A 24,129-nucleotide genomic window follows, 5' to 3' on the forward strand; every position below is an offset into this window, starting at 1 on the left:
TTCAAAAGTTTGGGGTCACTTTGAAATGTCCTTATTTTTGAAAGAAAAGCACTGTTCTTTTCAACGAAGATCACTTTAAACTAATCAGAAATCCACTCTATACATTGCTAATGTGCTAAATGACTATTCTAGCTGCAAATGTGTGGTTTTTGGTGCAATATCTCCATAGGTGTATAGAGGCCCATTTCCAGCAACTCTCACTCCAGTGTTCTAATGGTACAATGTGTTTGCTCATTGCCTCAGAAGGCTAATGGATGATTAGAAAACCCTTGTACAATCATGTTAGCACAGCTGAAAGCAGTTTAGCTCTTTAGAGAAGCTATAAAACTGACCTTCCTTTGAGCAGATTGAGTTTCTGGAGCATCACATTTGTGGGGTCGATTAAATGCTCAAAATGGCCAGAAAAATGTCTCGACTATATTTTCTATTTATTTTGCAACTTATGGTGGTAAATAAAAGTGTGACTTTTCATGGAAAACACAAAATTGTCTGGGTGACCCCAAACTTTTGAACAGTAGTGTATAAAAAGATAAAGGTTTTAATAAAGTGCGTGTAGTCATCGTGACCTTGTGGGAACGTTCGGCTCATCCCAATGAACAAAACTGATTTTTTTAACGGATTACTTTTATATTTAAAAAGCTAAAGGAGATAAAAGGTTTCCTTCTGGTTACTGAGGTTAAGGTTAGATTTAAACACGGGTGTAGGTACAGGGTGGGATATGATGATGATGATGGTGATTATTATTATTATTATTATTTCTTCAGTGAGGTTGCAAATGTAAATCTGAACGACTTGCTAAATCTCTGTTTGGTCAGCTAGTCTGAATAACACCACAATTCCCACTAGAACATTGCAGAAATGTGAAAATTCATTTCCTCATTGTCCAGTGGTGAAGATTGTGAACAAGCGTATAGTAACGTTGTGCAGAAACAAGCAAGTTTACCTAGCTAACACAGAAACAATCGATTCCCTCACCCCACTGATCACAACGAACAAAACAGATGAGCGAACACCGATCAAACTGCTTTTATAGTAACTATGTTCGTTGTCTGGATATGTAATATTACGTGATATGTTTTATGTTGCTACAATATGTTATGTTACGTTATGTTTTATTTTGTCATGTGTTATGTTTTACATTGTTGTTACATATATGGTATTTACCAGCTGGGAGGTCCGTATCGTGAAATACCATGGCCGAGGTCTTGAAAGTACTGAGCGAGGCCCTCTGGGCAGAGGTCAGTATTCAAAGCCGAGGTCACGGTATTTCACCATACGGACCAACCTTAAGCTGGTAAGTAATATATTTCTTTTTTTCTTTACCAAATTCTAAGGGAAAATGAGAGCGCCCGAAAGGGAAACCGAGCCGAGCCGCCATTTTGAATCCTCATTCACGGCTGTAATGCAAATGGCTTCCTCCTCGGTATACAAGTGCACTTCCATGGCAGGAATAAAACTACATTTTGCAGCCTATGTAGTCCCCTATTTATACAAAACTGAGTCATTCAGGATTCAGCCATGTTTTTGCTCGACCAAAGTTATACAGTATTATGACCTTTATATTGCATAAATAAAGCCATTTGGTGAAACTTTGAAGAAGAGATTGTACTGGTTTAAAGTTTTTACCTAATGTAATATTATGTATTAGGATAACATGGTCCAAAATGGGTCTCATTAACTAATGAGATCAAACTGTTAGCAAGTTACAGGTTTTTAGCTTTCTCCCAAAATGTTTTCTTTTATTTCTTCTTCCTCAGGGTAGTAAAACTCGCTTTCACTGTGAAGACTGTCATTATCGCTATCCATGCTGTAAAATTAATGCTATTCTCCTGAGAAATGCTGGCAAAAATTTATAAGATTTTTGATAATCTTATAAATCTTATAAAAAAAAAAGATAAATGTTGACAAAAAAAATGCTCCTATGTTTGTTGTTGTTGTGAACGAGCGAGTCGCCAGAGGTCCGTAACCGGGGTCCGTACCGTAGGATACGGACCCGCTCGCCAGCCAATCAGAGCGGAAGATTTGGACCGCGAAAAAAAAAGATGTTATGTTACGTTATGTTTTATGTCATGATTTATGTTTTACGTGATGTTACGTTATGTTATGTCGTGTTTTATGTTGTTTTGTTACATTATGTTTTATGCTATGTAATGTTATGTTGTTACATTATGTTTTATTTTATGTCATGTTTTATGCTACGTTGTTTTACATTGTTTTGTCATGTTGTATGTTGTTTTACATTATGTTACATTATGTTTTATGTCATTATTTTATGTTACGTTACATTTTATGTTATGCTTTATGGGAAGCCATGGCCTAATGGTTAGAAAAGCAGCTTTAGGACCAAAAGGTCACCGGTTTGATTCCCTGGATCAGCAGGAATAGCTGAAGTGACCTTGAGCAAGGCACCTAACCCCCAACTGCTCTGGGAATGTTATATGTCACTCTGGATAAGAGCATCTACTAAATGCCTGTTGTGTGATGTTAGAGATGTTTTTTGTAGCTTGCAAGATAAACAGATGTTGCAAACAAATAGTGTACACGTTTTATATCAAATGGGATCCTACTAAGGCTGTAGACAGAGAGGGAGCTACATTAGTCTGTGTCATTTACTGTGAATGCACATTATTAGTATTTTGCACACCCTAGATTTCCATCCCACTAAAGTAACTGGATTTAACTTGGCCACGCCATTCTAAAAGCTCTGGCTATATCCCTGGGTTTAGGTGCAGCATAGCATTCATTTAGAAATGTTACAGGAAACGAAAATTAAATCAGAAAGCAAGCTCAAGTTTTCAGTGAATGTAATCTGAAATGTGAACAAATCACTCTAAATGATTCCCGAGTAAAAAAAAAAAAAAAACACATTAAAAAAAGTGACACTTTCAAGAAGTATATTTCTCAACCATAACATCTTCCCAATAGGCCTAAATTCCTGTCCAGAACTCATCACTTCCTGTACAACAGGATCCAGTAAGATGTGATGTTATACAACCCCTTCAGCCCGCTTTTCATAGATGGCAGGAAAATCTGTGTAGAAATTACTTTATTTCTTATGCTTCTCCAAGCAACAGATCACAGTGCAAAGGAAAAGGATGCTCTCAAAATGTTACACGTTTTTGGTTAAATGATTTAATACTTGTCATTTTTAATACTTGTCAGATTTAATACTTGTCATTTTTAGGGCATACCTAACAACCTGTGTTTTCTTTCTCTCTCTCTCTTCCCCCCCCAATCTGTCCCTCTGAGTTACATGTTGATCCTGGGATTGAGATGCTGGCCTCTTCTGCCCCTCGGACCTGCTTGACCCATCCTGGTGCCCTGTGTCTGGTCGGAGTTTTATCGCACCGCTCCTGTGAAGGATGGCCCCATGAGGACAGTTGAGGGTTATACCTGTTAAAACTGTTAATATTATAGTCAGGCTGCCTGTTGTTGCCCAAATGAGGATGGGTTCCCTTTTGAGTCTGGTTCCTCTCGAGGTTTCTTCCTCATGTTGTCTGAGGGAGTTTTTCCTTGCCACCGTCGCCACAGGCTTGCTCATTGGGGATAGATTAGGGATAAAATTAGCTCATGTTTTAAGTCATTCAAATTCTGTAAAGCTGCTTTGCGACAATGTTTATTGTTAAAAGCGCTATACAAATAAACTTGATTTGATTTGAAATGCAGCGATGTGTTTGGTTCTGTTTTTATGCCAGGCTTCCTATAAGCAGAGTACACATTGGTTTGGTGTCACAAGGTGGGTTTCCATGAACCTGCTTAATGTGCAATTTAAAAAAAAAAAAGCAAGGGAAACAGGTGAATTTTGAGAAAACTCAACTATCACAAAAAATTGTTTTTCAGACGATTTGACAAAGCAACATTTCGAAAAAAAATCCGCATTTAAGTCACATGATGCAATTGCAATCACCGTGGCAACACTTAATGTATCGGGTCTTGGAGATCCGTCACCATGTTTAATCAGAATAAGTATCACACTGTCAGAAATAAAGGTACAGTTGCAGTAGGAGTCCATTTCTGTTCCCCAAGGTACAACCCCAATTCCAAAAAAAGTTGGGACAAAGTACAAATTGTAAATAAAAACGGAATGCAATAATTTACAAATCTCAAAAACTGATATTGTATTCACAATAGAACATAGACAACATATCAAATGTCGAAAGTGAGACATTTTGAAATTTCATGCCAAATATTGGCTCATTTGAAATTTCATGACAGCAACACATCTCAAAAAAGTTGGGACAGGGCAATAAGAGGCCGGAAAAGTTAAAAGGTACAAAAAAGGAACAGCTAGAGGACCAAATTGCAACTCATTAGGTCAATTGGCAATAGGTCATTAACATGACTGGGTATAAAAAGAGCATCTTGGAGTGGCAGCGGCTCTCAGAAGTAAAGATGGGAAGAGGATCACCAATCCCCCTAATCCTGCGCTGACAAATAGTGGAGCAATATCAGAAAGGAGTTCGACAGTGTAAAATTGCAAAGAGTTTGAACATATCATTTACAGTGCATAATATCATCAAAAGATTCAGAGAATCTGGAAGAATCTCTGTGCGTAAGGGTCAAGGCCGGAAAACCATACTGGGTGCCCGTGATCTTCGGGCCCTTAGACGGCACTGCATCACATACAGGCATGCTTCTGTATTGGAAATCACAAAATGGGCTCAGGAATATTTCCAGAGAACATCATCTGTGAACACAATTCACCGTGCCATCCGCCGTTGCCAGCTAAAACTCTATAGTTCAAAGAAAAAGCCGTATCTAAACATGATCCAGAAGCGCAGACGTCTTCTCTGGGCCAAGGCTCATTTAAAATGGACTGTGGCAAAGTGGAGAACTGTTCTGTGGTCAGATGAATCAAAATTTGAAGTTCTTTATGGAAATCAGGGACGCCGTGTCATTCGGACTAAAGAGGAGAAGGACGACCCGAGTTGTTATCAGCGCTCAGTTCAGAAGCCTGCATCTCTGATGGTATGGGGTTGCATTAGTGCGTGTGGCATGGGCAGCTTACACATCTGGAAAGACACCATCAATGCTGAAAGGTATATCCAGGTTCTAGAGCAACATATGCTCCCATCCAGATGACGTCTCTTTCAGGGAAGACCTTGCATTTTCCAACATGACAATGCCAAACCACATACTGCATCAATTACAGCATCATGGCTGCGTAGAAGAAGGGTCCGGGTACTGAACTGGCCAGCCTGCAGTCCAGATCTTTCACCCATAGAAAACATTTGGCGCATCATAAAACGGAAGATACGACAAAAAAGACCTAAGACAGTTGAGCAACTAGAATCCTACATTAGACAAGAATGGGTTATCATTCCTATCCCTAAACTTGAGCAACTTGTCTCCTCAGTCCCCAGACGTTTACAGACTGTTGTAAAGAGAAAAGGGGATGTCTCACAGTGGTAAACATGGCCTTGTCCCAACTTTTTTGAGATGTGTTGTCATGAAATTTAAAATCCCCTAATTTTTCTCTTTAAATGATACATTTTCTCAGTTTAAACATTTGATATGTCATCTATGTTCTATTACCTCAAGGTCCATATGGAGCTTTTTTAGGGCCAAAAATGTACATACTGTATATATTCCCAAGCAGTATATAAAGGGTACAAAAAAAAAAAAGTGTCTTAGAGGGGACTGATCCAGTGACAAGCTGTTGTGTTGTGGGTTCTAAAGGCACAATAATGTACTTTATTTTCTGAGAGTGCACGAGAGGAGAAAACCCAGCTTTAATCGTATATCACTCAGTGGAAACAAACCAACAGAGACCATTCGCAATTGGGTTTTGTTGACGATTTAAAAAAAAAAAAAAAAATCACTTCAATTTTGTGCAAAACCACAATGGAAACCTGTTTACTGTGTACTGGAACAGGTGTGTATGGTTGAAATGATAATAAACGCCACTTGACTTGACTATCACATGTAAAGAACAGTAACCGATTCTAACCGGAGTAGGAACATAAAAATATTGCTTCTGTTGAGATCCTGAGTAAAATGAAAAACAACTTAACTTATAATTGTCTTATATAATGTGTGCATGAGAGAGAAAGCTAATTGAAGAGAATTTACATGAGCACAATAATTTACAACCATGAGACATGTCCTTGCAAACTGCTGTCCTCATCTAACGTATAGTCTGCCTACAAAAACTCACGTGTACACACACACACACACACACACAGTAGAGGGTTCCCTCTAAACTTGTTGAACTCCTCCTGCTCTTGTCACGAGCCGATTATCTCCAGTCGAAGCCCGCAGGTGAGAGAAATTCCATCGGTTTAGGGTTGCGTGCATGCCCAGACAGCAGGGGATGGACCAGCTCGTGATGTCACCACAGAGCTTACGCAACCAGGGCTTCCCTCTGTGAGCCAATCAGAGCCTCCTTCAGCACTGTTACCAGGTGAACACAACTCATAACAGCACAACACAAGACAATATGACATAGCAAACAGCAGCACGCACACTGGTGTTCCTTTCATGTATGACCTGACCGGAAAGCCACGTCGGCTTGCGACACTGTGACGCCTTTATAATCGGTATCGATTTCACAACAAATGGAATTAGTGCAGAGTAGCTTCTCACGCTATACTTTATCAGCTCTCTTAAACCTTTGCATGGGTCATGCAGCATATATACTACATCATCATCTCATCTCATTATCTCTAGCCGCTTTATCCTTCTACAGGGTCGCAGGCAAGCTGGAGCCTATCCCAGCTGACTACGGGCGAAAGGCGGGGTACACCCTGGACAAGTCGCCAGGTCATCACAGGGCTGACACATAGACACAGACAACCATTCACACTCACATTCACACCTACGGTCAATTTAGAGTCACCAGTTAACCTAACCTGCATGTCTTTGGACTGTGGGGGAAACCGGAGCACCCGGAGGAAACCCACGCGGACATGGGGAGAACATGCAAACTCCACACAGAAAGGCCCTCGCCGCCCACGGGGCTCGAACTCGGACCTTCTTGCTGTGAGGCGACAGCGCTAACCACTACACCACCGTGCCGCCCTCATTAATCAACATCTTTAATAAAACAGCACAGGTCTATAAAGATCTCAGAATTACGAATCATTTATACATGAAAGAATTAGGAAACTCAGCCAAGCAAAGAAGTTTGATGAACAAATACTTTTAAGCACAATTCATTTCTCTCCTGCGCTTTTATTTCCAGAATGAATTCAACATGTTAATTATACAGACATACATATACACACAAAGTTTGTACACCCCTACTATACTCATTCATAGGTTTTTCGGCACGATAGCGTAAGTGGTTAGCACGGTCGCCTCACAGCAAGAAGATTCTGGGTTCGAGCCCAGCAGCCAGCGGGGGCCTTTCGTGTGCAGTTTGCATGTTCTCCCCGTGTCTGGGTGCTCCAATTTCCCCCAAAGTCCAAAGATATGCGGTTAGGTTAACATGAGATGGCCTTGGGCTGAGGTGCCCTTGAGTGAGGCACCTAACTACCAACTGCTCCCCGGGCACTGTTGGCATGGCTGCCCACTGCTCTGGGTATGTGTGTGTGCTCATTGCTCACGTGCATGTTCACTGCTTCAGATGGGTTAAATGCAGAGAGGAATTTCACAAGCGTATAATGAATAAAGTTGTTGTTCTATTTTCTACATTGTAGAACAAAACTGAAGATGTCAAAGCTATGAAATAACGTGGAGCGTATATGGAATTATGTGGTAAACAAAAAAAGATGTGAAACCCCCCCCCCCCCCAAAATGTTTTATATTTAATTTATATTTTAATTTGTATTAGCAGTGCTGGTGCAAATTGTTACACTCACTCAGGATCATATTATTATAACATTTTGAAGATGCATTTATTTAAGTTAGCTTTTATAAATAAGACTTTATAAGACTTATTTTATCTTTTTTCTATATTATCATAGTTTTAGCCCATTTTTTTTTATATATGACTGTATATTTTTAGTTTTTAATTAGTAGATATTGTTTTATAGTTGTCTCATCTCATCTCATTATCTCTAGCCGCTTTATCCTGTTCTACAGGGTCGCAGGCAAGCTGGAGCCTATCCCAGCTGACTACGGGTGAAAGGCGGGGTACACCCTGGACAAGTCGCCAGGTCATCACAGGGCTGACACATAGACACAGACAACCATTCACACTCACATTCACACCTACGGTCAATTTAGAGTCACCAGTTAACCTAACCTGCATGTCTTTGGACTGTGGGGGAAACCGGAGCACCCAGAGGAAACCCACGCGGACACGGGGAGAACATGCAAACTCCGCACAGAAAGGCCCTCACCGGCCACGGGGCTCGAACCCGGACCTTCTTGCTGTGAGGCGACAGCACTAACCACTACACCACCGTGCCGCCCGTTTTATAGTTGTGTTATAGTTAATCTTTGTGATGTGCAGGTGATCATATATACATGGAGCCTGCGCACTATAAATGTAAAATTATTATAATTAAATTATTACTGTTTTTTAAGGACACTATTTCTCCTTCAGTTTTCAACCAATCACCAAATTTCACATGAAGAATACCTCTGGACTGAATTACGTTTCTATGACTTTTGGTGCTGATCTGGATCACTGATCCGGAATGATCCATGAAAAACAGGATTTTTTTTTTTTTTAATCAATCACTTACAACTCTGTCACTTTTCATGATTTTGTTCAGGGCGGCAGGGCGCAACTTTTCCTCACCAAACGTCATTCTCTATCTCTTACCGTTCCGGATCTATAGGGTACGGGGACCAGACGTCCTGGTTTGTAACAGCTAGTGCAAATCACTGTGACTTTAGTCACAGTCTCTATCTAGTTTAGATTCTTGAAAGCATCCAGCGTTTACCTTGATGACACTTTGCACACTATTGGCCTATTGTTAAATATATCATGCATCTTATTCCTACATCTCTAAATACACCTGTTATATAATTAAATTACAGTCTATTTAAAATTAAATGACAAAGTAGTAAATTCTGTTAAACTCAACTGTAGCTGCTTGCTCATGTTATCTTTTTAAAAAGTGTGAGCATAATAAATGTGGCACGATTGTATTAATTAGGTGATACAAATAAATCATGCACATGCTTCACAGTGTTGTAACCTTGACACTTGTGTTATATATTAATGAATACAGAGCGCAAAACAGAACATGAGGAACATCAGAGTGTCAGGGCGTAGATGATTAAATAATACTGGATGGCGTTGAGTGGTATATCAGATATATTCCATTCAGCTAGCATGATATTGAATGAGTTGAAGATGGGTAGCTGAATGGAATATATCCGATATACCATGAAAAAAAAAAAAAACAGCCAATATTATTATTATTATTATTATACATTCCTTTCGGGTGTTCAACATATCTTTCTCTTTCAAAATTCTCTCAAAATTTTCCGTATTTAACAAAGCAAACTTGGCGGCCATGTTCGTTTACATATTGTTACAGTCGCTCGCTAGCGTGGAAGTTTTACATCTCCGATGTGTGACGTCATGTCTTGACAACCATGCACTATCGTAAACCATATTCAACGCTCATTCTCCACTGGGTAGAGTGACGTAATACACGTAGGATAAGCGATATGCTAACAATATTGCATGCTATTGAACCAAATGAATGAAACCTGCTAGAAGGGAATATATGTTTTTATTCCATCGAAAAAGTGTCCTGGATGTATGATAATACAGTTTAGCCTAGATCTAGATGGCACAGACAAGGCAGCACAAACACACCTCTATAATATCCAGAATAACCAGTTCACAGAGGCTACGGTCACGGAAGGTTTTTGTGAGGTGGGAGGAACTCCGAGAACATTGAGGAAACCCATACAGACAGAACGTGAGCTCAGGATACTGGATATTTCAGCATCAGAGTCAAGAATAAGTCTTGGGCATGTTTCTTTTCTAGAATGCATAAAGCTGACAAGCTATAAGGTGTGTACCTACTGACAATTTTTCATTCTCTAGGATCCTCGCAATCCAGTAAAGATGTGGAATTTTTCAAATCATACATCTCATATCATCTGTAGCCGCTTTATCCTTCTACAGGGTCGCAGGCAAGCTGGAGCCTATCCCAGCTGACTACGGGCGAAAGGCGGGGTACACCCGGGACAAGTCGCCAGGTCATCACAGGGCTGACACATAGACACAGACAACCATTCACACTCACATTCACACCTACGGTCAATTTAGAGTCACCAGTTAACCTAACCTGCATGTCTTTGGACTGTGGGGGAAACCGGAGCACCCGGAGGAAACCCACACGGACACGGGGAGAACATGCAAACTCCGCACAGAAAGGCCCTCGCCGGCCCCGGGGCTCGAACCCGGACCTTCTTGCTGTGAGGAGACAGCGCTAACCACTACACCACCGTGCCGCCCCAAATCATACATGGCTGAAAAATAAGCCGCCTTTGTGTGCAAGGGAGCCATTGAGAATTTTTCACGTACTAATATTTTCAGACTTAAGACTATGGAATAACCCTCGACAGCATGGCCGTTAAGTGTGGGGCTTTTTGTTTGAAAAACGACCTTTTCCCCACTCTTTGGCTGTTATACACTAAAGTGCGCTTTGCCAAGCATTTCAGATGAGCCAAGGCCAAAGAAAGTTCCTCTTCGAGCAAACAGGAGCTGCATTCTTGTGGTTTAGAGAGTGCGTGTGTGTGGGTGAGGGGGCACTAGAAGAAGGAAACATGCGTCTGGTGTGAACAGAAGCCATAAATACTGTATGTGAATGCATATCACTTAGGTGTGTCAAACTGTAGGCTCACCTGTATAGTCTAGATGCGTACCGTTGATTTCTTTTTTCCCCTTTTACACCTATACAGCATCTGAGATGACTGACTGGGCGGTAGATGCAGCTGCTATTTACATTAACAGTAACTATAGTGATCACATCCATCCACTTGCCTGTAAATTGGCCCTTGAGTGGAGCAGCAATTTCTCCTTGTACAAACGTATGTGGGGTTTTTTTCCCCTTTAAAAGGGGAATCCCTCCCAACCTGCTTAACAGATTTCCACATGGAAGCCACCCAACCTACGGTACTCAACGGTTAGCTTATACGGCTTGGCTTTCGGTCCCGTAACACCTGGCAATGTCATCAGGAATCTTTATTAGCCTTACGGGACTGTATCCGTGAGCAGCTAATGGAATTTCTGACATGCAGCCTGAGCAACAGGATTAACGGACCGCTCCACGTGAACACTGCCGTCCCTCATGAGCGGTGTTGGTGCATCCAACTGTAGGCTTGCTCGACTTAAAATAACAACAAAAACACGCTTTTATTATTCCCTGACCAAGCCACAGTAAAAGAACTGAGAAAAATCATAAACCCGTTTAAGTTGGAGAACTGACAAGAATGTGCTGAGAGCTTTGGCGAATATCAACAGCCTTTTTAGTTTTTTAGTGCTCACAACGGATTTCAAAGTCTCATTTGTAGCAGCGATTTACATGTCAGTAAAACGAAATGACTTCATTAGGATTTCTCACTGTTTCATACATCTATTACGAATTAAAAAAAAAAAAACACAGCAGATACATTACTGATGTCTCTATGGACATTAAAGTGCATTGGAACGTTACACCAAGTGTGCTCACTTTTTTTTTTTTAAATACAGATTAAAATTAAATCTCACTTATGACTAGCATTAATGACATCATGCTAACTGGTGGATTTTTTTCTCCATTAATTTGTTTGAGCTCCATTTCAAGAGTGCTGATATTTCTCATAGCGACGCCGAGATGTTTCACTCCACTCGTCTGTGTCCTGCATGGAAAATTCCACTTCCTAGCTCGAAACGGTTACTAGCGTTAGCATCATTATCAGCGAACGTGTCAAATGATACTTTTCAGCAATGTAACTTCTCATCTCATCTCATTATCTCTAGCCACTTTATCCTTCTACAGGGTCGCAGGCAAACTGGAGCCTATCCCAGCTGACTACGGGCGAAAGGCGGGGTACACCCTGGACAAGTCGCCAGGTCATCACAGGGCTGATACATAGACACAGACAACCATTCACACTCACATTCACACCTACGGTCAATTTAGAGTCACCAGTTAACCTAACCTGCATGTCTTTGGACATGCAGGTTCCACCCCTCCTAGAACTGCCACCTTATTGTGATGGAGGGGTTTGTGTGCTTGAATGATCCTAGGAGCTATGTTGTCGGGGGCATTATGCCCCTGTCCAGAGGGGCTGTACTCTTCACTTCTCTGGAGTTGCCCATGGTGAGCGGCGCCGGGCTGGTGTGGGCTTGCTTATAACTCCCCAGCTCAGCCGCCATGTGTTGGAGTTTACCCCAGTGAACGAGAGAGTCGCCTCTCTGAGCCTTCGGGTCGGGGAGAGGGATCTTGCTGTTGTTTGTGCCTACGGGCCGAATAGCAGTATAGAGTATCCAGCCTTCTTGGAGTCCCTGGGAGAGATACTGAGAGGTGCTCAGACTGGAGACCCCATTGTTCTACTGGGGGACTTTAACGCTCACGTGGGCGACGACAGTGACACCTGGAGGGGCATGATTGGGAGGAACGGCCTCCCCGATCTGAACCCGAGTGGCGCTTTGTTATTGGACTTCTGTGCTAGTCACGGTTTGTCCATAACAAACACCATGTTCGAGCATAGGGGTGCCCATAAATGCACGTGGCACCAGGACACCTTAGGTCGGAGGTCGATGATCGACTTTGTTGTCATTTCATCTGATCTCCGGCCCTATGTCTTGGACACTCAGGTGAAGAGAGGGGCTGAGCTGTCAACTGATCACCACCTGGTGGTGTGTTGGATCCGCTGGCGGAGGAGGAAGCCGGACAGACCTGGCAGGCCCAAACGTATGGTGAGGGTCTGCTAGGAATGTCTGGCCAAGCACTCTGTCGGGGAGGTCTTTAACTCCTACCTCCAGGAGAGTTTCTCCCAGCTTCCGAGGGAGGCGGGGGACATTGAGTCTGAGTGGACCATGTTCTCTGCCTCCATTGTTGACGTGGCTGTTCGGAGCTGTGACCGCAAGGTCTCCGGTGCCTGTCGTGGCAGCAATCCCTGAACCTGGTGGTGGACACCAGAAGTAAGCAATGCCATCAAGCTGAAGGAGTCCTATCGGGCCATGTTGGCCTCCGGGACTCCTGAGGCAGCTGACTGGTATTGGCAGGCCAGGCGTGCCACAGCTCGGGCAGTTGCGGAGGCAAAAACTCGGAACTGGGAGGAGTTCAGTGAGGCCATGGAGGAGGACTATCAGTCGGCCTCGAGGAAATTCTGGTAAACCATCTGGTGCCTCAGGAGGGGGAAGCAGTACTCTGCCAACACTTTACAGTGCGGGTGGGGAGCTGTTGACCTCAACTGGGGATATTGGCAGGCAATGGAAGGAATACTTTGAGGATCTCCTCAATCCCACCATCACATCTTCCACTGAGGAAGCAGAGGCTGATGACTCAGAGGTGGACTCGTCCATTACACAAGCCGAAGTCACTGAGATGGTCTGCAAGCTCCTCGGTGGCAAGGCACCGGGGGTGGATGAGATCCGCCCTGAGTATCTCAAGTCTCTGGATGTTGTGGGGCTTTCTTGGCTGACATGCCTCTGCAACATCGCATGGCGGTTGGGGACAGTGCCTCTGGAGTACCAGACCGGGGTGGTGGTCCCTCTTTTTAAGAAAGGGGACCGGAGAGTGTGCTCCAATTATAGGGGAATCACACTTCTCAGCCTCCCTGGGAAGGTTTACTACAGGGTACTGGAGAGGAGAATTCGGGCAATAGTCGAACCTTGGATCCGGGAGGAACAATGCGGTTTTCATCCTGGTCGTGGAACACTGGACCAGCTCTATACCCTTCATAGGGTGCTCGAGGGTTCATGGGAATTTGCCCAACCAGTCCACATGTGCTTTGTGGATCTGGAGAAGGCATTTGACCGCGTCCCTCGTGGTATCCTGTGGGGGGTGCTTCGGGAGTATGGGGTTCGGGGCTCTTTGCTAAGGGCTGTCTGGTCCCTGTACAAACGGAGCAGGAGTCTGGTTCGCATTGCCGGCAGCAAGTCAGACCTGTTCCCAGTGCATGTTGGACTCCGGCAGGGCTGCCCTTTGTCACCGGTTCTGTTCATAATTTTTATGGACAGAATTTCTAGGTGCAGCCAGGGGCTGGAGGGAATCCTGTTTGGGAACCACAGGATTTCATCTCTGCTTCTTGCAGATGATGTTGTCCTGTTGGCTTCTTCAAATCAAGACCTTCAGCATGCACTGGGGCAGTTTGCAGTCAAGTGTGAAGCAGCTGGGATGAGAATCAGCACCTCCAAGTCCAAAAACATTTATCTTGGTCTCATCACTCCAGAGTATAGAGTCCCAGTAGTCTTCATCTTTGTCAGCATGGGCCCTGGCAAACTCTAGGCGGGCTTTTTTGTGCCTGGGCTTTAGGAGAGGCTTCTTTCGTGGGCAGCATCCATGCATGCCATTCCCCTGCAGTGTACGCCGTATTGGGTCACAGGAAATAGTCACCCCAGTTTGGCTTTCTACTTCTTTAGATAACTGCAGTGAACTTGCATGCTGATTTTCTTCAACCCTACTCATCAGAAGACGCTCCTGTCAAGGTGTTAACTTCCATGGACGACCTGGACGTCTCTGTTAGATGGTTGCAGTTCCATCTTTCTTAAATTTTTGTACCACTTTTGCTACAGTATTCTGACTGATAAAGCTTTGCTGATCTTCTTGTAGCCTTCACCTTTGTGGTATAAAGAAATTATTTTCTTTGGGGAATTCTGAAGAGACAAGTTGAGCATCACTCTCCATCCAGTCACTAAAAGAGGTCATTGTTGAAGAATGGAAAAAGATTGATGTTGCAAAATGTCGCCAACTTGTTCATTCCATGCCTAGAAGACTTGGTGCTGCATTAAAAATCATGGAAGCCATACTAAGTACTAGATGTAGTAGTTTTTGTTGTGGGGTGTCCTCACTTTTGCACCACCCTAATTTGAGTAAAACTGAAAAAAAAATGTGTAATCCAAGTTATATTATTAACCTTACTTTTTCCCGTTATAAGTTAAACAGATGTTATATTAAACTTTGTCTTGTCAACATTTTGGAAATTGTGTTCATTGAGATATTGTTTAAAATGTTACTTTTCAAAGGGGGTATACTCATTTACGCTGAGCACTGTAATCCATGTATGAGGAGACTGAATGGAATAACTGGTTTATTCTACCCACATTCAATGGATTTTGAGAAAGAGCATTTTTATTTTTAATTCTGCAAATGTGATAACTAAAAACTTTATACAAAACGTCCGACAAAATCATTTCCGCTAAGGATGTAAACAAACCAGCGAAATGACAGGAGCAATTTGTTGAAAATACTATGATAATTCTTGGGGGGGGGGTATGTTCTTATTATGAAATACTTTTATTCCATATTTTGGGGGGGGGGGGGGGGGGGGGGCGTTATTTTCGAGTAGAGTTTTTATTTCGTCCTCGGTTGGTTCAGCAACACGCTCCACCATTTTGTTTTTCTCTATTCACGGTATATGAGCTGATAACCTAGTAGTAGAGTAGCCAATCAGAGCGCGCAACTGCTCATATCGAGTGAATGTGGATAGAATTAAAAATAAAATAAAATAATAATAATAAGCCATCACACTCAAGGTCGTGCTGTTGTACTGAATATCCGCACGGCTGTGATTAACTACAGCACTCGCTCTGCGACCAAATCACAGCCATGCTGATATTCAGTAAAACAGCGCTCCATATCATATTGCTTCTACAATATTCACTGCTGGCAAAAATTACATCATTGGCCGAACCGTCTCTCTAAACATCCATCACTTGAATACAGATCATCTTCGCTAAAACTTTAAACTTCAATACACTAACAAGCCAAATCCTTCTGGACTGAATTCACGACTTTGTTTAGTTTGCTCTAATAGAAACATAACAACAGGGATGTTGTCTCGAGAATTAAAACACTTTGAAGTTGATTATTTCACAATAAAACCACAAACCAAAAAGTGTTTTAATCCTCTTATGCCATGGTGATTTGCCAATAATTACTTTTTAAAATGTAATCAAAGAGCTTACTTCATACCTTTCTATGCAAACAAAACAGCCACAAAACAAGTTAGTCCCTGTTAAGATTTACATCACAGCAGTTAGAAACAGTTCCATCATCAGGCTCTTTTTTTTTTTTTGTCTTAGAAAACAAACACCACATCATGCCATGTTACCATGAGAACAGGAACACCTTTCCTTATTGGAAAACCTGCTCCGGCACCAGAGACTCCTTCCATAAATAACATTAATTAAACGTCCGTTTAGAGAAAGCATCACAATATCAATGATTAGGAGTTTTTTTTTTTAAATAATAAGTAGAGAAAATGGGCGGCACGGTGGTGTAGTGGTTAGCACTGTCGCCTCACAGCAAAAAGGTCTGGGTTCGAGCCCCGGGGCCGGCGAGGGCCTTTCTGTGTGGAGTTTGCATGTTCTCCCCGTGTCCGCGTGGGTTTCCTCCGGGTGCTCCGGTTTCCCCCACAGTCCAAAGACATGCAGGTTAGGTTAACTGGTGACTCTAAATTGACCGTAGGTGTGAATGTGAGTATGAATGGTTGTCTGTGTCTATGTGTCAGCCCTGTGATGACCTGGCGACTTGTCCAGGGTGTACCCCGCCTTTCGCCCGTAGTCAGCTGGGATAGGCTCCAGCTTGCCTGCGACCCTGTAGAAGGATAAAGCGGCTAGAGATAATGAGATGAGATGAGAAGTAGAGAAAATGAATCACCACCCTCTGACCAATCAGATTTGAGAAATCAAGAGCGCTGTTCCAATTTTGATCTGTTAACTAAAAACTCATGCCTTTACTAAAGATTATCCATGAGTAGAAAATGCCAACGTGGATTTTTATAAACAAAATGTTAAATAAGCAATTTATTAAACATTAGGTGTTATAATGTTCAAACTTACCATTCAGCCTTATGAATTAAAGGGTTTATTACATGACATGGCATTTAGCAGACGTTCTTATCCAGAACCACGTACAAGTGCAACAGTCAGGTACACAAAGTGCTGAACTAGACAAGAAAGTTCTAGTGCCAACTGAACAAGGGGCAGCAATACTTCGTGTAATATTCTGCTGAAGTATGAATACTCAAACAACCAAGGAAACAAGCCAAGTATAACTAAATGGAGAACTCCAATGGCTAACCCGTACACAGCCTGGGTTGGTCAAGACCAAAATGCAGTTACACAGCAGGCAGGGAATCATTGGAGAGGTGCAGCCTGAAGAGATGAGTCTTCAGTCTGAGTCAGCAGTTCTGACCTCAATGGGAAGGTCGTTCAACCAACAGGGGACCAGGACAGACAGCAGCCTTGAGCGGGCTGGGCAGGAGCAGAGAGGAGGAGGAGGGGCCAGGCAACCAGTAGTAGTGCAGCGTAGGGATCTGACTGATGTGTCAGTGCAGATCAGACTCTGGAGGTATGCTGGCCCGAACCCCTTGAGAGCTTGGTAAGCTAGCACCAATGTTTTAAATTTGATGCGAGCTGCAATAGGTAGCCAAGCAGAGGGCAGACATGGGAGGAACGAGGGAGGTTGTAGACCAGGCGAGCTGCAGGGGTCTGATGGCAGAAACTGGAAGGCCAGCGAGGAGAGTTGCAGTAATCCAAGCAGGAGAGGATCAGCGTTTGGACCAGGAGCTGATTAGAGTAGGTGGTGAGAAAAGGGCGGATCCTTTGGACGTTGTAGAAGAGGAATCTACACATCCGTCTCACTGTAGCGATGTTTGCTGATGAGGAGAATCTGTCATCCAAAACGACCCCTAGGTCCTTCGCATTGGGTCAAGGTGACCTAGAGGTGTCCCCCAGGGGTGGAGAGGATGGAGCAGGAATGTAGATTACCTCCATCTTGCCTGGGTTGAGCTTCAGGTGATGGTTGTTCATCCAGCTCTTATCAAGTTAATACACAGTAAATGAGTACACCCCCTTTGAAAAGTAACATTTTAACAAACAATAACAACAAACAAACAAACAAACAAATAGCTCAATGAACACAATTTCCAAAATGTTGACAAGACAAAGTTTATATTAAACATCTGTTTAACTTATAACGTGAAAGTAAGGTTTATAATATAACTTGATTTCTCAAATCTGATTGGTCAGAGGGTGGTGATTCATTTTCTCTACTTATTATTTAAAAAAAAAAAAAGCTCCTAATCATTGGTATGGTGATGCTTTCTCTAAACGGACATTTAATTAAAGTTATTTATGGAAGGAGTCTCTGGTGCCGGAGCAGGTTTTCCAATAAGGAAAGGTGTTCCTGTTCTCATGGTAACATGGCATGATGTGGTGTTTTTGTTTTCTAAGACAAAAAAAAAAAAGAGCCTGATGATGGAACTGTTTCTAACTGCTGTGATGTAAATCTTAACAGGGACTAACTTGTTTTGTGGCTGTTTTGTTTGCATAGAAAAGTATGAAGTAAGCTCTTTAATTACTTTTTAAAATGTAATCATTGGCAAATCACCATGGCATAAGAGGATTAAAACACTTTTTGGTTTGTGGTTTTATTGTGAAATAATCAACTTCAAAGTGTTTTAATTCTCGAGACAACATCCCCGTTATGTTTGTTAGAGCAAACTAAACAAAGTTGTGAATTCAGTCCAGAAGGATTTGGCTTGTTAGTGTATTGAAGTTTAAAGTTCTATTTCGTTTCTACTGACCGCCAGAGGCGGTGCTTTCAGCACATGGATATCCATCACACGAACGTGCAGGTCGAGTAATAGTAACAACAAAGTCACGTGTGACCTGGGTGACGTCACCCCGTGACTCCGGCATAAAAGACCGGTAAACCCAGGAAGTGACCTCTTACATCTTCTCGCGTTTGCAGGTTGCGAGTTGGATTGAAATTTGGACAAAGCGCTGTGGTAGTTTCGTTACCCGTAGGGTTGGGGCTGTGCTTATGCACCCTCCAAGAAACTGCGCTAAGTCCACCAACTCTTTTCTTCTTGTCGTTATATTGATTTATTACTCCGTAAGCTGAGCGCTCTCGCTCGGTGGAGTTAGCTGATTAGCCCTCCGGGGCGGTGTCCTCACCGCTGGAGGCCGGCTTGTTTTCGCTTCAGGTAAGCGGGTTTCATTATTTAAATTAAAGCGGCGTTCCTCTCGCCGCTGTTTATCAGTTCTGCGGCGCTCGGCGCCTATCCTTGTTAATATTATTAACCACCTTGTTTTGTGTAGCCTCGCCGCCGGCCTGTTCACAGGCCGGCTGTCTTGTGTGTTGTATTCGTATTGATTTATTACTCCGTTAAGCTGAGCGCTCTCGCTCGGTGGAGTTAGCTGATTAGTCCTCCGGGGCGGTGTCCTCACCGCTGGAGGCCGGCTTGTCTTCATTCAGGTAAGCGGTTTTCATTTCATTTAATTTTAAGCGGTGGTTCTCGCCGCTGTTTATCAGTTCTGTGGCGCACTGCGCCTATCTTTGTTAATATTATTAACCGCCTTATTTTGTGTAGCCTTGTCTCCGGCCTGCTCACAGGCCGGCGGTCTTGTGTTGTATTGTTTGTTACTCCGTTAAGCTGAGCGCTCTCGCTCGGTGGAGTTAGCTGATTAGTCCTCCGGGGCGGTGTCCTCGCCGCTGGAGGCCGGCTTGTCCTCATTCAGGTAAGCGGTTTTCATTTATTTAATTTAAAGCGGTGTTCCTCGCCGCTGTTTATCAGTTCTGTGGCGCACTGCGCCTATCTTTGTTAATATTATTAACCGCCTCATTTTGTGTAGCCTTGTCTCCGGCCTGCTCACAGGCCGGCGGTCTTGTGGGTTGTATTCATATTGTTACTCCGTTAAGCTGAGCGCTCTCGCTCGGTGGAGTTAGCTGACTAGCCCTCCGGGGCGGTGTCCTCGCCGCTGGAGGCTGGCTTGTTGTCGCCCAGGTAAGCGGTTTTCATTCATCTAAATTAAAACGGTGTTTCTCGCCGCTGCTTATCAGTGCTGTGGCGCACGGCGCCTATCCTTGTTAATATTCCCGACCACGGGTGTGTTCGCCCGGTCGTTTTTCATTACCGCCTGATTGTTTATTTTGGGCTGCTTACTTGGGGTGTTCTCGCCCTATTTTTTAAGTTCCCTTCTGCCAGCCAGGCGTCATGGACCTCTTCCCTCGCTGCGCCAACTGCCGGTCCCCCTCGAACCGGAGGACGGCCACCGCGAGTGCCCCTCATGCCTGGGTATTGATCACCTGCGGCAGGGGCTGACGGACATGGCCTGCGCAGACTGCATGTGCCTGAGCATCCAGCCAACGCTGAGGGCTGCATTGGCCCGTCTGGGGTTGGACACGCCCCGGTGGCCCAGCATCAGAGCGCTTTCTTCAGAGGTCCCACATAGCCTTCCTCGTTGTCTGTTCCGCCCTCGGCCTCATACATCGAGGAGTTAGAGGTGTTGGGCGGACCCTAGATGCCTTCCCACCTCCCTAGTGACTGCAGGGCCCTGGCGGCAATGCAGGACACCCCTACCTATGGCCTCCTGCAGATGCCCAACATTGAGAAGCGGCTTTCATTTAAATTAAAGCGGTGTTTCTCACCGCTGTTTATCAGTTCTGTGGCGCACAGTGCCTATCCTTGTTAATATTATCAACCGCTTGTTTTGTGTAGTCTTGTCTCCGGCCTGCTCACGGGCCGGCTGTCTTGTGTGTTATATTCGTATTGGTTGTTACTCCGTTAAGCTGAGCGCTCTCGCTCGGTGGAGTTAGCTGACTAGCCCTCCGAGGCGTGTCCTCGCTGCTGGAGGCCGGTTTGTTGTCGCTCAGGTAAGCGGTCTTCATTCATTTAAATTAAAGCGGTGTTTCTCACCGCTGTTTATCAGTTCTGTGGCGCACAGTGCCTATCCTTGTTAATATTATCAACCGCTTGTTTTGTGTAGTCTTGTCTCCGGCCTGCTCACGGGCCGGCTGTCTTGTGTGTTATATTCGTATTGGTTGTTACTCCGTTAAGCTGAGCGCTCTCGCTCGGTGGAGTTAGCTGACTAGCCCTCCGAGGCGTGTCCTCGCTGCTGGAGGCCGGTTTGTTGTCGCTCAGGTAAGCGGTCTTCATTCATTTAAATTAAAGCGGTGTTTCTCGCCGCTGTTTATCAGTTCTGTAGCGCACGGCGCCATCCTTGTTAATATTCCCGACCACGGGTGTGTTCGCCCGGTCGTTTATTTTTTATTTCCGCCTGATAGTTTATTTTGGGCTACTTACTTGGAGCGTTCTCGCCCTATTTAAGTTCCCTTCTGCCAGCCAGGTGTCATAGACCCCCAGACGCTGGAGGGGACGAGCGCGGCATCACGGGAGCTGTGTGACGCGGCTCCAGGCCTTTGCCTACTCGTCGCGGGAACTGGGCCGGCTGATGTCGTATCTCACCCTCGGCCGCCAGCAGATATGGCGGGCACAGTCCCCTCTGGCCGAGCCCGACCGGCGTGTGCTGCACTCTCTCCCTGTTGTCCCCGGGGAGCCGTTTGGCGAAGCCACTCAGCAAGCCCTGGATCGGAGTGCCCAGGTCATCTAGGCGTAACAGCAGTTCGCTGGCCCCCGCCAGGCCCACCACCATGGCAATGCTGCCCAGTCCTTCAGGGGGCCCACACCGACTCTGTCTCGGCCACGCACCCGCCAGGAGACCAGACGGGTTGATGACTTTCGCCACCCCACCACCTCCCGGACCCGCGGTGCCGCCCCCTACACCCAGTCCACTCCTTGTCGCCCCCATGGTGACCGACGGGGGCGCTCTGGACGGCGCTGACATCAGCGCGCCGGCGGTCGGCCGCTTTTCCAGCGAACAGCTCTAAAGCTGGAGAGCGTTGACCCCTGGGTGCTGGTGACCCTCACCGAGGGTTACCGCATCCAGTTCTGCCGCCGTCCACCACGTTTCATGGGGTCAAACACCACCGTGAGCCATCCGGGGAAGTCCCTCGTCCCCCGGCAGGAAATCGCCACTCTCCTGGAGAAAGGAGCAGTCTCTCCCGTCGACAGGCAGAGACAGCAAGGTGGGTTCTACTCCAGGTATTTTCTGGTTCCGAAGGACGGCGGTATCCGCCCGATCCTCGACCTGAGGTCCCTCAATTCCCACTTGAGGACCATGAGATTCCGCATGCTGCGTACAGTGGATGTCTTACACCACATCCAGGCGGGCGACTGGTTGTCACCTTGGCCTGAAAGACGCCTACTTCCATGTTCCCATTGTGCCACACCACAGGCAGTTCCTGCGGTTTGCCTTCGAGGGCCAGGCTTTCGAGTTCAATGTTCTGCCCTTTGGGATATCGCTGGCACCCCGTGTGTTCACCGGGTGTGCGGCAGCGGCATCGGCACTACTTCAGGCAAGGGGTTTGCGTGTCCTGCCCTACCTGGACGACTGGCTTGTCTGTTCACGGTCAGCAGCTCAGGCCCGCACCAACATCGCGACTATGCTCTCGCATGTCGTAGAGCTGGGGCTCAGGGTGAATTACAAGAAGAGCTCGCTGGTGCCCAGCCGGGGACGACTTTCTTGGGCGTGCACCTGGATTCGAGGTCGTTGATGGTAACTCCCTCCCAGACAAGGATCCACAACATCCGCCTACTGCTTGGCCGCTTCGGACGGGGTAGGTCACTCGCCCTGAAGACCTTTCAGCGCCTGCTGGGCATGCTTACGGCAGCCTCCTCTCTGGTCCCGCTGGGACTTCTGGACTTATGCCGCTTCAGAGGTGGTTCAACGGTCTCCACCTCCACCTGGTGCTGCACGGGCGCAGCACATCAACGTGCTGGAGCTACGGGCTGTGTTCCTCGGCCTACAGCACTTCCTCCTAGGTCTGACCGGCAGACACGTTCTGGTGCGGACGGACAACGCTACGGTAGTGTACTACATCAACCACCAGGGAGGCACAAAGTCCCTCCAGTGCTTGGAAGTGGCTGGCCAACTTCTGCGGTGGGCCCATCGACATCTCTTGAGCCTGCGTGCCATGTACTTGCCAGGCACTGCCAACAGGGCAGCAGATCTGCTGTCCCGCCAGGACCCCGATCCCGGGGAATGGAGACTCAACCCAGCGGTGGTTCTCGCCATCTGGGAACATTTTGGCAGGGCAGAGGTGGACCTCTTTGCCTGCCGGGAGTCGACACACTGCCCTCTGTGGTTCAGCCTCCACGGCCCAGTCCCCTGGGCCAGGATGCGCTGGCGCATGCTTGGCCGAGGCAACTGCTGTATGCCTCCCCCCCTCTGCTGCTGATCATGCCAACCCTACACAGGGTTGCGATGGACCACCACGGGCTGCTGCTTGTCGCCCCCCCGGTGGCCGGGCAGAGTGTGGTTCCCAAGTTGCTGCAACTTCTGAACGGCGACCCCTGGTGCCTGCCAGTGAGGACTGACCTGCTATCACAGCTGGGAGGGCAGATCTGGCACCCGGATCCAGCCCGTCTGCAGCTCTGGGTATGGCCGCTGAAGGGCCGGACCCCCTGCGAGGTCCTTGTGAGCCGGCAGTGGTCAATACCATTGCAAGCTCTCGGGCACCCCCCACCAATGCCCTCTATGCCAACAGATGGAGGCTTTTCTCCAACTGGTGCTTAACTCGGGGGGAGGAGCCTACATGCTGCCCCCTGCCGACCATTTGACTGTTCCGCCAGTCTCTGCTTTTGATAAGGGTCTTACCCCTGCCACCATCAAGGTCTATGCAGCTGCCATCTCTGCTCAGCATGCCAGAGTTGGGGGAAGGACCGTGGGGTCCCACGCCTTGGTGGCACGTTTCTTGAAGGGTGCTCTCCGGTTGAGACCCCCCCCCCCGACGGAGCCGGGTACCCACATGGGACCTTCATTGGTGCTGCAGGCTCTCTGCGACGCACCGTTCTGAGCCCCTGCTCACGGCAGACATTTCATGGCTCTCCCTGAAGACTGCTTTTCTTCTGGCTATTACATCGACGAGGCGCGTCGGGGAACTACACGCGCTGTCAGTCAGTGGGGAGTGCCTGCAGTGGCACTCCGGCGACAGTGGGGTCACCCTGTGGCCTAACCCCTCTTTCCTCCCAAAGACCCTCTCTGCTACCTTCGTCAACCAGCCCCTTAGCCTTGCGGCGTTCGAGGCGGGCCATGGTGAGAGGTCGGAACTTTTGTGCCCAGTTCGCGCCCTCAGGGTGTACGTGTCGCGTACAGAGGGCTTCCGTAGGAGTGACGCCCTGTTTCTGTGCCACACAGGACCGTCGAGGGGTCTGGCG

General features: G+C 46.0%; 1 long non-coding RNA gene across 1 annotated transcript in view; it reads right to left on the minus strand.

Annotated features, from left to right (window-relative positions):
- LOC132871259 (uncharacterized) overlaps positions 1-24,129 on the minus strand; it is an 85,577-nt gene that overhangs the window by 57,296 nt on the left and 4,152 nt on the right. The window lies entirely within an intron of this gene.

Source organism: Neoarius graeffei, chromosome 23 (genome assembly GCF_027579695.1).
Source record: "Neoarius graeffei isolate fNeoGra1 chromosome 23, fNeoGra1.pri, whole genome shotgun sequence".
Lineage (NCBI taxonomy): Eukaryota > Metazoa > Chordata > Actinopteri > Siluriformes > Ariidae > Neoarius > Neoarius graeffei.